At 32.5% G+C, this 14,548-nt stretch overlaps 1 protein-coding gene across 2 annotated transcripts in view; it reads left to right on the forward strand.

Moving 5' to 3' along the window:
• Positions 1–7,052: 7,052 nt before the first annotated feature.
• LOC107457579 (uncharacterized) overlaps positions 7,053–14,548 on the forward strand; it is a 316,616-nt gene continuing 309,120 nt past the window's right edge. The window contains exon 1 of one of the 2 annotated variants that reach the window (XM_087168090.1): positions 7,053–7,447. The gene's annotated coding sequence lies outside the window, so the exon portion shown is untranslated. The remainder of the gene's footprint in view (positions 7,448–14,548) is intronic. The other variant, XM_087168089.1, reaches the window with a different exon arrangement.

The following is a 14,548-nucleotide window of genomic DNA, read 5'->3' on the forward strand; positions in this document are numbered from 1 at the left end:
TTTTTAAAAATTTATATTGTGCATATTATATTTAGTTTAATTTCTATTCTGCATTTTATTTAATATTATTTTTATTTGGCTAATTTATGCACAAAATGATGTATTTCTTACGAATATTATTACTTACTCAAATAAAGATGGTTGTTAAAGTATTCTTTCGATGCCTGTTTTTGTTGGAAAGTAGCGTAGTTTTAAAAATCTTACGAACTTTAGTTTTTTTTTTCCTTTTTTGGATCAACTTTTTAAAAACGTAATATTTCTAATCTGTTTAAGCATCCTCGAATAATAAAAATTAACAGTTTCTTAAAAGAAATATTTATCAACTAAGCGAGTGTCCCAAAAAGGGTCAACATTTTCAGAAATCTGTTAAAGAGAAACCACACGGAGACAGTAGTGTAAGGATTGATCTCTTTAGCTCTTTAAAAATTTAATAGAGTAATCGATGTTTCAGACTTCAGTGTTCAACTTAACGTTGCATTTTGCTTAGCTGCGCAAAAATTACATGACTTAAAAAGTCAAATTATGAAGGTGTGTAGAAAAGGAGCAACTTTTTAAAAGCTTAATATTTTTAAGTTTCTTAAGCCTTCCGAATAATCAAAATTAGCAGTTTCTAGAACGAAATGTTTATCAACTAATCGAGTGACCCAAAAAGGGTCAATATTTTCAGAAGTCTGTTAAAGAGAAACCACACCGAGACAATAATGTAAGGATTAATCTATCTAACTGTTTAAAAATTTAATAGAGTCGTCGCCACCGCCGTTTTCGGTGTTCAACTTAACGTTAAATTTTGTTTAACTGCGCAAAAATTAGAAGTCTTAAAAACTCGAAAGTATGAAGGTGTGTAGAAAAGAAGCAACTTTTAAAAATTTGGAGCAGGTGTTCCTTACAAGATCTAAAGTTTCGATATTTTATAATAATCGGGGTAATTAGGAAGTAAATAGGCAAATTGGCAATAATGTTAAAAAAAATGTTTTCTACAAAGATTGAAGTTTCAGATTTGGATCACGTGTTCTCTATGAGGTACAAAGAAAGAATTGAAAATAGTTCCATTTTTTGTAATTATTTTGTAAATTGGACGATAATTATCCTAATTGTTTTAAATGCTAACTAACGTGATTCCTCCTATTACCAATGAGATTTTTATTCAACTTAACCGATTTCGTCTCTTGCGCCATTAAACCGCAAAAAGGAGAGTTTGTGCAGATCAACGATTATGTAGAACTAGGATGTTGTGAGTTTGAGTGGGTGGATCTACTGGCCATAGCAGACTAATTCGAGAAAGATTTAAAACATTCTGGTTTGCATTTCCTTCTTTTTACGCCGCACTGGAGTTGCACAATGGGCTATTGGCGACGGTCCGGGAAACAATCCTGTGAATGATCCGAAGACACTGGTTTACAATTAAAATAGTAATAATGATGATTCAGAGTTGCTGAAGGCAGCAGGAGCAAGCATATAACCTAAAAACGTTGAGTTTGGTAGAGAAAGAAAGATGTGGAAAAGCGAAATGGTCAGTTTATGCAGACAAGTCTTACTGGTCACTGCACGCGGCTAGTATGACTGCAATCAGTAAGCGGGTGGGTGAACGCTTTGAACAGTTTGCGTAGGGACCGAGGGTGCGTGGTATCGGTTCCCGTTAAACTTTCTACCGTAAAGTGCACGAATTTGCGCGCAGGTCATCGGGCTACTAAAGAAGGGAAGCCATCCCCTCTGCTAAGGATCAAAATTGCGATGGCAAGTCTTCGGATCATCCTCAGCTATGTTTCCCAGACCATCACCAATAGCCCATTGTGCAGCTCTAGTGTGACCTAAACAGAGTACCTACCTATGAAGCGGATAGTGTATTACATAACACAATAATTAGAACTTACAGCAACAATGTTGGAGTAAGAATATAATTGTTAGACACCCGTGCAAAAACATTAATTGGTATCAAGTAAAACATAGTTTTATACGTTTCAAAGCCCGCAGAGTCAACTGTTAATGGGTTCTATAACTAAGTTGAATATTTTTCAAGATTAAAATCTGTTTTCTTGAACAGAATGTACAATTCTATATCTGCTTGCTTTTCTTAATTGAGTTTTCAAGTTGTCGATCATTTTTGGGTACCCCGGTATCCTGACAATTATATTTTGATAATACTGTTTCAACACTTTACAAAAGTTCTCGAAAGGAATAAGCAATCTTTTTTTTAAATTAAAGTGTTAGTTTTCATTTTAATTTTTAGTATTAAAAAGTTGCTGACTTAATTGAAAAGCACAAATAAAACTTAAATTTAAAAAAAAAATGCTCAACCTTAAAGTTATATATCTAATATATAAGATAGTAACATTTTAGTCATGAATTAAAATTAACAGTCGTAGAAACTGAGTAATGTAAATTGTTATGAAAAAAACTGAAAAATCTCAGAGATTTCCCGTATTAGTACTTTATTCATGTCACACTAGAGCTGCACAATAACCTTTCGGTGGTGCTCTGGGAACCATCTATGAGGATGATCTGATGGCATGCCACCACAATTATGATCCTCTGCAGAAGGGATAGCTCACCTGCTTTGAAAGCTCGACGGCCTGAGTCCGAAGTCGAGCCAATTACGGCAGAACAGCTTAACGAGGACCGATACCGCACAATTTCGGTCTCCTCGCAGGCCTATCAAAGTGCTCACTCACCCGCTCACTGACCGTTGTTAGAAATTTCTGAGTTTTGCATTTAATCCACTGTGGGATCAGTATTCGCTTATAAAGTGATAAAATTATGTATGGTAGAATTATTTAAAAACGCTATAACAACGTAAAGGTATTATCCATATTTCAAATAAATGACAGGCTTTCTAATTTTTCAATACACTAAAACAAGAATTTTTGAATGAGCAATATAGAGGAAAATAGTGCTTTCGGTTGACTATAAGAAAATCATTATATAACCAGAGATTATGCGGCGCATATTCAGGGCTACATCGGAAATGAGACTCGTCATTTTTACGCTTCCAAGTTGTTGTTGTTCATTTACGTATCACTAGAGCTGCACAGTGGTTATTGGCAACGGTCTGTCAAACATCCCTGAGGATGGTCCGAAGACGTGCCATCACAATTTTGATCCTTTGCAGAGGAGATGGCACCCCCGCTTCGGTAACCTCACAACCTGCATGCGAAGCCGAGCACTTTATGGCAGAACAGTTTAACGAGGACCAATTCAGCACACCCTCGGTCCCTACGCAGACTGATCCAAGTGGTCACCCACCCGTGCACTGACCGCAGCCAGTGATGCTTGACTTCGGTGATCTGCTGGGAACCGTGTCTTAACGATCAGTCCACTGCGAGACTTTACGCTTACAAGAGTTTGAAAGATGATTCCAAATTGCCAAACTGCAGCACTATACTAAAGTTAATATTTTTAATCTCGTTTACTCTAGTTTATAAGTATTTACAACCAAGTGCTTAATTTTGATGCTCGTTTGTCGACGAAGACGATTTTTATTATATATATATGTCCCGCAGTGAACTGATAGTTAAGACACGATTCAACACCGAAGTCAAGCATCACTGACAGCGGTCAGTGCACGGGTGAGTGACTACTTGGATCAGCCTGTGTATGGATCTAGGGTGTGCGGTATTGGTCCTCGATAAACTGTTCTACCGTAAAGTGCTCGACTTCGCGTGCAGGTAGTCGGGCTACCGAAGCGGGGGTGCCATCCCCTCTGAAGAGGATCAAAATTGTGATGGCATGTCTTCGGATCATCCTCAGGGATGTTTCCCAGACAGTCGCCAATAGCCGATTTTGCAGCTCAAGTGCGGCTTGAATGAACTGTAATAACAACTACAACAACATATATACGTGCATATATCGTGCATGATTTTGTCAGTTTTGTCAGCTTCTCTGTCTCAGACTTGGACCTTAGTTCTTAGGAAATCATGGTTTACATTTTATGTGAAAAATCTGCTGACTTGTATACATTGTACGAAGAATACGCTGATTATATTGATTTATCGTCATTAACGAAAAGGCTCACATTTCTTAAACATTTCTCAAAGAGATAATGGATAAAATAAAATGCTCCCGACTGCGAAAGAGAATACATACCCTCCAACTGCTACGGAATTTCCGTAGTTTCAGAAATCTTCTTTTCAGACGGTAGCAAAATTAATGTCTTAATATTTTAAAAAAAATTAATTTTAGCGTAACTTGCTCACTATTACTTATAAAAGTGCAGGCCATATGGCTAGATTAAGTTCTGATAAAAGTTTTATGAGAGATCCATTTGCTTTAAAGATTTCTACTTTGGTTCGCTACCACTAGAAGGAATTATTTTCAAAATCCTCATAAATTGGAGGGTATGGAGAATATAGTGATATTTCCTATAGAGATATATTTTCCATGCATATTACCCCATCCCTACTTTACATCAGAGCGCTTATCACCTTGTCAGATGATCGCAGAAGTTTTAATCTTATTCTATATCTTAAAATTGTCCCATAGTGGACTGATCGTTAAGACACGGTTCCCAGCAAATAACTGAAGTCAAGCATCATAGGCTACGATCACTGTGCGGGTGGGTGACCACTTTGATCAACCTGCGAAAGGACTGAGTGCGTGCAGTATTGGTCCTCTTTAAACTGTTCTATCGTAAAGAGCTCGACTTTGCACGAATGTCATCGGGTTACCCAAGAAGGGTTGCCATCCCTTCTGCGGAGGATCTAAATTGTGATGGCCTGTCTTCGGTTTATCCCCATGGATGTTTTCCAAGCCATCAGCCCATTGTGCAGCCTCAGTTCGACGTAAATAAACTACAACAACAATTTCTTAAACTTAAATGAATTATTAATTTGGGGAACTTCTTCGGCTTACTTTGATTATTCGAGAATAATGGGATTTGATAATTTTGGCTGAAGTCAAAATACAGCCTTTAGAATTACACCATCTTTATTTTTTTATTCTATGAATAAAAGAATGAATGAATTTACTTCTGGGTCCTACTTCTAAATTTGTAAGTTTAATGGTAAAAAAAAAAAAAAAAAAAAAAAACATTTTGGGTTTTTTTCTGGTTAAGGGAAATTTCCTTTTTCACCAAATGCTTCGAGGCATGTAGGTGATGGGTCCAATTCCTTCTGTAGCACCTGAGGTAATTCATTCTTTGCGATGTTTTTTTCTACTTTTGAACAATATGTTTTTCGAAGCCATTTCAAAACAATTTATGTATGAATATATTCAGTACATTTTATATATATTTTTTTCAAATGAAAGATGTAATAAAAAATGAAGTGAGAAAAAGTAAGTAAAATATCACAGATTATAGAAAGACCGAGTGGCTATCATAGGAAAGTTTCAAAGAGGAAAATTAAGGAAGGAGGGGCAAGAGGGCATACTATTTTGAAGTTTTATAACAGTAAATTAACAATTTTTCACTGTTTTGCATACTTTTATTTAAAATATTATGATTGTAAGATAGTTTTGGTGTTTTTTTCTTAACCGTTAAGGAGCTTTTTTAAAATCTTTTATTGGTGATAAACATTTTTCCAGCCATAATCTTCAATGCATGCAACCTTACAATCGCGAAAAGAAACAAAAATAATAATAATAATAAAATAAAATAATTTTTATAACCAATTGTTTAGTTAAACGGGATAGCTTTAGTTAAGCCATTAAAATTGTTTTGCAAGTTCCTACGGAAGCTGTGGAAATAATAAGAGCTCCGTAATATCTATCTATCTATATATAATATATATATATATATATATATATATATATATATATATATATATATATATATATATATATATATATATATATATATATATATATATATATATATATATATATATATATATATATATATATATATATATATATATATATATATACAGGGCTCGAAAAAACTCAGAAATTTTACCCGTCCCCGAGGACGGCTTGTCCAACAATGTACCCGTCCTCCTTTGAAACTAACCCGTCGCTTGTAAATAAATAAAAATATAATTTTCTCTTATTTATTACAAACAATTATATAAATTCCACAATGAATTAGTAGTTACTAGGATTACATTATACAGTAATAAAAGAAATACTAGGTTGCTAATAGTAAAACCTAGTATTTCAATTATAAATAATTTATTTCTTTGATAGAATAATTTAAATAACAAAGGTTAAGTAATCTGTCAATTATCATGTCAGTTTATCCGATGGTACTGCTTTTTTTAAATGAATCAAATATGACGTTTGCCAGTTCCACAATCAAGCCAATGATTTACATAGGTTTCTGCACAGAAATCAGAAAGAGGTTTTCCATTTAGGTAGATGTTCATAAATGCGTTTAAACGCTTCTTGTTTAAGACCAGTAAGTAATGTGTTTTTTTGTAAGTTCATTGCTGAAAAGCCCCTTTCAACCGCTGCAGTACTCCCAGACAGAGAAAATATCAATTCCACCATGCGCAGTATGTTGCTGTATTTCGAGATTAGAGGGTCATTTTAGAAGTGAGGCGCTAGACTCTTGTGAGATGACAAAAACTGAAAATGTATCACGAACATTAATGGGAAAATGGCCGACCGCGCGGACGCTGGATTCAAGAAATTTGTTGTCCGCGGGGAATTTTTGACCGCCGAGTACGGGCGGACGGGCGGTTTTTCGAGGCCTGTATATATATATATATATATATATATATATATATATATATATATATATATATATATATATATATATATATATATATATATATATGATTGTCAAAGTTGGAAAATTAGTTAGCATATACTTAAATTAATAATTTGTTGTTACCTTCACATTTCTATAATACTAGAAAAGAAATATTTTGTCGGACACTATAAAACACATTTTTTTCCTTTGTTTTAGAAGAATCTAATAAAATTCGATTAAAGTCATATAAATTATTAATATACAATTAATAAAAACTAAAGACCTACTGGAATCTCAATGGGAAGTTCATTTTAAATGATAGTTTTTATTTCTTCTTTTAGTTCCGCCCTTTCACAAATTCAGTCGATTGCTAATAGATGGCGCTGTAGCAGGGAACAACCTTCAGATTGTACGGAAAGGGAAAACTAGTGCGATTTTACTTTAGAAAGATATTAGCCTTCTCTCGACGTAGTTTCAACGGGATTTAAATTGAGTGTTTTGACATTCGAGCGAAGCATGGTGCGCATGGGGTTGTTTTGAGATAAAATTTTGATAAGTTTGTCGATTTCATGAAATTTTAAAAACTTACCTTTGCTTCAGAAGTCAGGAAAATTATTTTTCCTAGAAAGAATATCAAAATTTTAAAAGAAATTTCGGAAAAATATGACTTTGATCTTAGAAGAAAAAAGAACAAAATGAAAATTTGGTGAATTATTTAGTGCAATTTAAAGTGGAATAAAACTCATATTACTTGAAAGAAAACTGTCAAGATCCGGACGGATTTAAATCTGAAATTTATTGACACTGAGTGATTTTCAATCAGTAAGTTCAAATTTTAATTAACTTATGATATTAAAATAATTTACTTATTGAAACATCAAAATATTTCATTAAAATTTAAGGAATCTAATTCGCAACCAAGATACTTGAAAATAGATTGGTATTTAAAATTCGAATGATGTTTAAAGTATTATAGTATTGTGGGAAAGTTAATTCATATTTTAAATATTAAATTTATAAAAATTAAGTGATTTTATGTATATCGTAACTGAAATTTCAATTAAAAAAATATTATAATTTTATGTAAAAATAATAAAATGACGGGTATGTTTGAAAAGATATAATCTATGTTTAAAAACTCATATTTAGTAAAATAATATGTATTGGATCGCTTGAAAAGGTTGATTTTTGACAAACTATGTATGATTGTAATACTTTAAGTTTCAAATATTCGCTGTATAAGATAAATCGCATGATATTGTTTCCCATATTATATTATAATAATGTTATTTTCACTATTTCAATTTAAAATGAATGGCATATTTAGGAAAACTAAAAATATATATTGTGAAAATTGTATTTAAATTTTGAACAAAATGTTCGAGAAACTAAATACACATTTAGATATTTTCAAATTGTCTATTTTTTTTCTTTTTGTATTTTTATGATATCGCTCTGATATTTATTTATTTTATAACTTGCGAAAATTTTAATAGTTATTGTGAAAATTATATGCAATTTTCAGAAAATGTATTTTGTTCTTGGTTCTGTAGTTTTAATCTGAACTTATAGCATTATAAAATATATGCTCTAAAATGCTTCGAATGGAGTTCTTTGAGAAATAGCGAAAATCCGTTCTACGCACAGATGAGCGTCTTTGCTAGTTTTCGCAGAGTTAGAATATTTATTAGCTGTATGTCATTTGGACTTATTTTAAGCACTCAGGTTTTTAAGTAATATATAATACAAACTTATCAAAATACAGTTTTATTAAATATAAAAAAGAAAATTTTAATAATAATTTGAAATACCATAAGAAAATTGGTATATTTTGCATAAATAATTTTTATTTATTTGTTTTTTATAAAAAAAGTTTTTGTACTCTGTTTTGTGAGAACATTTTTCGTTGATAAAGTACTGAAATTTCAGTTTATATTCATTTGAACATGACTATTTTTTGCATTTTGGAACAATATTTTTCTCATTTTAATTTTAACTCAAAAGCTTATTTCGGAACTTAAAATTTTTACGATGATGAATTTTTAAGTAAAAATAATTTTTTATTTAGCTGTAAATAGAAAAAAAGTTTTCTGATCCAAAATATTTTTAAATTGACACTAATACTAGCGAATTCGATAGAGATGGGAAAATTAGGAATTTTTAAGGAAAATTATAACTACAAGTTGTCTGAAAAAATACACATTTGTAAACTATTTACCATTTTTAGAATGAACTTCTTATTCTTCGGTTTTTTCCTAAGAAAACTTGAAAGGTGTTAATACTGACAGAATTCTTAGACCCACAAAACTTTAGATTCATATTGGTCCTAAATCGAAACCTTCATAAGAAAAATTAGATTTCTTATAATTATTTTCTTTTAGATAAAAATATTTTAAAATCTTCAACATTTATGAAATTAATTGTTAAATTAAGAATTCTTAAATATATTTAACTTGAAAGGATAAAATGAAACAGATTGTGGTTGGCTAAAATATTTAAAATAATTTTGGCTCATTTAACTTGCTGATTTTAAATATAAATTTTTTACCATAAATTTTTTTTGAATATGTGACACAAAAATTACGAAATTTTATACACCCAACAAAATTGTTTCCATACTAAACTATCAAAAAGAAATATATGCTTTCAGAAATTTTTGTACCCGTGAATCACGGCTGCAAGTCTTTTATGAAGCAAAGTTGAACAAAGTTGAAGCATTATTGTGCTAAATAAATCAAATTTAACGTGATCGCACCTTACTGTAAAACTAAAATTTACTAACAAAGCACAGAACATTTTTAAGTATTTTAAGAAAATATTGAAACAACACAAAACTTAATTTACGCATGTTATTGGAAATGTTTGCGATATTAGGAAACATTTTGTTAGTAATATGTCTTAGCATTATTACAGTAACACAAAGGAAAGATTCTAATATACGTTGCAAAAAAGTTAAAATAAGGTTTCTGCATTGAAATTGTATATAATATATAAACTCGATAATTATTTTTATATCTGGTATATTAAAAATTTATGTGGAACCCGTTCTATACAGTATCCTCTTTTGCCTTATGTTTTGTTCCGACCATGTATCAGATTTGGATTTTTTTTAAAATAATTCTGATTATAAAACTAGCTATGCTAAATCACCCGCATTAAGTCATTCATAAAATATCAAATAAAACGGTCATTTTCCTGTTTACATTTGCTCGTATCTGGCCACTTTACTTTGCTTTCCTTGCCTGCTTTGTTAGATTTTCTTCTGTTATTGTCTGTTATTTTTGCTCAATGCGTATATTTTCTTTTCTGAAAGGATGAAAAATTCGCAGAACTGCTAAATACATTCTCTGGTTAACAATTGATGTAAAAAATTGAAGTAAATTAAATAATTTTGTAGTAAATTAAAATTATAGAAAACTTAATTAAAAGAGTTTTTTTTGTTTAGAAAGTATCTCATTACAAGAATATTTTATAGAAACAGAAATTAAATTTTAGTTCCCGAGTGAATAATACTTTGAAATTTTAATGAGAACAGAAATTTAAAAATAGAAAGGACTTTTTTTTCAAGAAGTAAATGCTAATTATTTATTTCAATTTCGAATCAAATATTCTACGAGTTTCCGACAAATCATTTAAATTCTTTAAACTGAATTCGAGAGGGAAACTTATTTCTATTTCAAGTGATCCTTCAAGACTTGTTGCTTTGTAATTTTAATGAACGAAGTTCATTTAGTTTAACATAAGATATTAATTTCCTCTGAGAATGTATTTGTTACGAAAGAAAGTTTATTAATGCAACTAATATAGTAAACGAACCTGTCTTAATCAGTGTATGTTTCTAGTAAGAAAGTATTCTTTTGAACAAAAGAGATGTTACTGTGGAGTAAAGATATAATTAACGAAACAATTCTAATTTAGTAAGGAGCTTGTTTCAAGATTGCATATTTAAGTTACCGGAAAGGAAATTCTCTCATCAATTGTTCTATTCTTTAACTTGTCTCTACCACAATTGATGTGGTAAGAAACTGAATGGATAGAAATGTTGAGACTAATTTCTTGCGTTAGCAACCCTCTTATTTAAATAATGAAATAAAAAGTTAAAATATTACGTTTTTTAAGTTGCCTGAAAAGGAACTTTTCTTTCAACTTTGCTAGACATAAGACGAAAAACCTTGAAAGCGTCACTTTCGCAACTTGAAGAGGGGTTTTGGTGATTAGTTTGAGAAAGTAATGCACCCTATGTTTTTCCTTTTAGGTCTGACAAAAATATTTTTTCCCTTTTTAAGCAACTCTATAAATGTGACTTAATTTTTTAAATATTTATTTCAGAATTTTTTTAGTTATGTCTGTTATTTTGCTAATATTGGAAATTGGTCAAAATTTTTGTTTGCAATAAACGTATACTTATACATTGATATCTGACGCAGAGATCCAGTTGTAATTTGATAATCAAACTAGCTAGTGGTCAAAATTTGTATTGACAAGACATTTTTTCGGCGATAAAATGAAAATAAATTATGATAATAAAACTAGCTTATTTATAAGTCAAGAAACGATTACGATAAACAACATAAAAATTAAGTTAAAGAAATATAGCTAATTGGTCAACTGTCGAAATTTTGATGGACGATAAATTTCCTTTGTCAACATTATGGCAATAGAATCGGCTTGTAACTGTCAGGAAATGATAGATTTTTTCTAAAATTTACTGCTAACCTACTACTGACCTAATTGATCTTAATTCTTACCGAAATTAGGTTTATTCATAAGATTTCAGACTTACAAATTATACAGGGTGTCCCAAAAGGTCGTTTACAAACTTAACATGCTGGTCTGTCATATCATGATGAACAAGATTTACATAGGAACTTGTGTCCGAAAATTAAAACTGCGACCGCTAGAGGGCGATAATTGCACGAAAACGGGAGAGTGGGAAACACAATAATTTCAGGCAAGAACGTTGAAGGAGAAGGATGAATGAGTTTAGCAACGCAGAAATGGCCGACATGCATTACGTATACGGCGCCGCTGATAGAAATGGACGAGCCGCGGCACGGACGTACCTTGAGCGCTTCCCAAACAGACGTCAGCCAAGTCATGTTTTGTTTGGACGATTGCACCGCAGATTATGTGAATCAGGTGCTTTCGTATCACGTAGCCACATCGGTCGAGAACGTGCTACACGCACACCTGTCGTAGAGGAAACCGTGCTACAGGAGTATGCCATCAACCCGCAAAGAAGTCACCGAGAAGGCGAACGTGTCTTGGGTGTAGCTCGTTCCACCATAATGCGCATACTGCACGATGACATGCAACACCCTTACCACTTCCAAAAAGTACAGGCATTGTGCGCTGACGATTATCCCAAACGCATTGCATTGTCACGCTGGTATTTGCAACAGCGGGTCGCACAGCCAGATTTTCCATCATGGATTTTGTTTTCTGATGAATCCTGCTTTACACGGGATGGTGTCGTGAACCTGCACAACATGCACGTATGGGCGCATGAAAACCCAAGATGTACACGTGCCCATGCACATCAACAACGTTTCAGCGTAAACGTTTGGGCTGGTATTATCGGTGACATGTTGATTGGCCCTTACCTTCTACCTGAACGCCTCGACGGAAATACCTATCGTATTTTTTTAGAAAGAGTTTTGCCGGATCTGATGGGTGACGTTCCAGCCGCTACACGCCGAAACATCTGGTTTCAGCATGATGGAGCTCCTGCCCACTTTAGCTAAGCTGTTCGAGAATACCTCGATAGGATTTATCCTAATCGCTGGATCGGTAGAGGCGGACCAGTCCCATGGCCGCCGCGATCCCCCGACCTGACTCCCCTGGATTTCTACCTGTGGAGACACATGAAGTCCATATTGTACGAGACACCTGTAACATCGGACATGGATCTTATCGCCAGGATCGCGGAAGCGGCAGTACGTGTCCGTGACACTCCTGGCCAATTTGAACGGGTTCGTGAATCCATGCACCAACGCTGTGAAACGTGCATAGTGGCGAATGAAAGGAATTTTGAGCATTTGCTGTGATTAAATGATGTTTTATAATAAAAATCATATTAGCACCGCTATCGATATCATTTTTTTTCTCCTCATCCAAACCTGCACTTATCGCCCTCTAGCGGTCTCAGTTTTAATTTTCGGACACAAGTTCCTATGTAAATCTTGTTCATCATGATATGACAGACCAGCATGTTAAGTTTGTAAACGACCTTTTGGGACACCCTGTATTTGTCTCCATGTTTCCTAAATTTTAATCAAGATTTTGCCGACAGTTCAAAAGATTGTTTGACCTTTTCAGAATAAAATGATTGTTGTTTGCAAACAGGGAAAAAAAGTGGAGAAATTTACGATCATAAATTCCATTATTTTACCTTTATGGAGCATTTACATTTCGTGTTTGTATCTTGAAGCATATCTAGTAGAAAAGTAGAGAATTTAGGTTTCAAAAAAATGGCTTTTTGACTTCTCAAATGCTCAAATTTAATGATTTTAATATTAATTTAGTGCAGATAAAGGCTATATTCAAAGATTTGAATTTTGCTTTATTTTGTGAAATAAGATGTTGCCAGCAACGAAAAGAACTAATGTCATTTATAGTTATTGAGAATATATTGTTACGCTTTTAACTAAAATCATAACTTCTATTTTCTTCATTAAAATAGATTGTTATGAGCAAGAAAAAAGCATATTCATTGTTAAGCAATATTTTGAGTCATTTCCTGGTCGCATAATTTCCCGTTTTAGTGATCAAAATTGACAGCTCAGATCATGCGATTTAATAATGACGGTGGAATTTTTATTTTACATTTTTTTAGGTATCTGCCATTAGGTTGATAATCAACCATACCTTAAAGAAAATCGAGAGCTGAACCAACGAAATTCAACCTGTCACATTTTTGCAAAGTGCTCCTTGCGATTTTCTTTTTGATTATAATACGCAAAGCAAGATAATGAAGACTATGAATTTGAGCCATTTTACACGTAACTCTATACTATATACTAAATTAGGAATGAAAAATGACAATTTTTGTTTTAGTTTTCTACGTGATTTTTGTGTTTTCTATGGAAATTGCTTGAATTTTATGCAATTGCACGTAGTATTGCTTTATCAAATATACATTCGCAATTTTTCCCAAAATTTTAATTAGTAATTTATGACCGATGTTAAACCCAAATGTGTCAAACGTCCTCTTAATGGGACATTCCTTTTTCCAAAAGCAGAACCAAAAGGGTACAAAAAGTGTTTCATTATTCGTATTTATTTCGTGAAAGCAAGGTAATTCTACTGACCGCAATGTATCAAAGACATGAATATTTATATTAACATCGAAAGTCTAAGCGTAGTGCTTTTTAAAAGCTAAAGTCGTAAGTAATAGAATGAAACATACTTGGTGTAAACAAATATGAACTACCACTTTTGTGTCTGTGCTTTTTATATTTAGACTACTTTTTGGGGTCAGGCATTTACGGATTAAGAAATATATATGACACTATGAAGCGAAACTAAATCCCGTAAACAAATAAATTGGAAATTCTCGTAAATGAGCCTTTACGTTTTTCTTGAGCAGCGGTTCCAAATTTTTTCGTGCTAGGGAACCCTAAATGAACGATCTTATATTGATGGAACCACCAAGATATTGAATAAAGGATATAAATATAATAGGTTTAAAAAAGCCTTACTGATTTTCCCATTTTAAAAAGTCCTAACTATCGGAACCCCTGTGATCCACCCACGGAGCCCTCGGATTCTGCTGAGCACCATTTGGGAACCATTGTTCTATAGAATGAAAATAAAAACATTTTAAATTTTATGAGTGAATTTTTTTATTGCCATTTCTTGTCAATTTTTTGAGGGGAGGACGTACGTATAGCAGATACGCATAATTTAAACGTACTTCCAGCA

This window comes from Parasteatoda tepidariorum, chromosome 7 (assembly GCF_982258835.1).
Source record: "Parasteatoda tepidariorum strain Cologne lab strain chromosome 7, Ptep-v5.0, whole genome shotgun sequence".
Classification (NCBI taxonomy): Eukaryota; Metazoa; Arthropoda; class Arachnida; order Araneae; family Theridiidae; genus Parasteatoda; species Parasteatoda tepidariorum.